The following is a 1031-nucleotide window of genomic DNA, read 5'->3' on the forward strand; positions in this document are numbered from 1 at the left end:
CTCTTTCTGTCAGTACGTTATTTTATGTCCCGTGTGTTGCCTGGGAGTTCAGGGGAAAGGAGGCCTTACCTGTCTACATACACGTTTTCCATAGTTGAGTTCCTCAAATCCTAGAGGGACTGCCAGTGTGCCGATCACGTAGGAGCGGACGATATTCCTGCCCTCCTGAGGCCGCTACACTCGGGAGACAGCCACCACGTGATGTAATTATTTATCATGTATGAGGTACAATGGGGCCATGACCGTCAGAGCATTTGTTCTGCCAGAGGGCCTCAGGGCTCACAGAGGAGGGGGTCTATTGTAGGATGAGTTAAGTGTTCAACAAATGCAAAAGGGAATTACAAGCAGGCCTGCGGCTGACACACGTGAAAATACATTCCGGAAATAACGAAGCTCACTGTGGCTGGAAAACGTGGTGGGTAGAAGGACACTGAAAATGTAGTGAAGTGTCGAACCAAACTGAAGTTTACGTGCCCTCGGTGGTTGAACTTATTTGGATAGTCATTGGGTTACTTTAGAGGGGTTTATTTAAAGCAGGGAAATGCTTGAAGACTTAAGTTGTAGATGGTTATGAAAGAGTGAAGCAAAGAGAACCAGAGGCCAGGAGACCTGTGAGTTCTCTGAGGAAGGAATAGGAGCCTGCCCTCAGCTGTAACCCTAGGGATGGGAAAGGTGGGCTGGGGTAGATTCGGGAGACAAAGCCGAGTCAGTGGTAAGGAGATGGTTGAGAAAGGAAGAAGGCATGTGACATCAATGTGACGGTGCCATTAACTGAGAAAGTGAGGACCAGAGGAGGAATGGTGTGGTAGGGGGAGAGAAAGATGATTTCAACTTTGAATACATTTGACCTGGTTTGAACATAACCAGCAGACACTTCTTAAATAGAACTAGAACTCAGGAGAAAAGTCTGGAATGGAAATGGAAACACACGCTGAGACACGCATGTGTATGTTTGAAGATTTGGCCATGAGAACAGATGAGAGAAGTTGGCAAAGTCGTGGGGAAGGGCAGCATTTGAAGACTGAGCAGAA

This window comes from Aethalodelphis obliquidens, unplaced genomic scaffold, assembly GCF_003676395.1.
Source record: "Aethalodelphis obliquidens isolate GAN/ISIS:26980383/991018 unplaced genomic scaffold, ASM367639v1 scaffold61, whole genome shotgun sequence".
Lineage (NCBI taxonomy): Eukaryota > Metazoa > Chordata > Mammalia > Artiodactyla > Delphinidae > Aethalodelphis > Aethalodelphis obliquidens.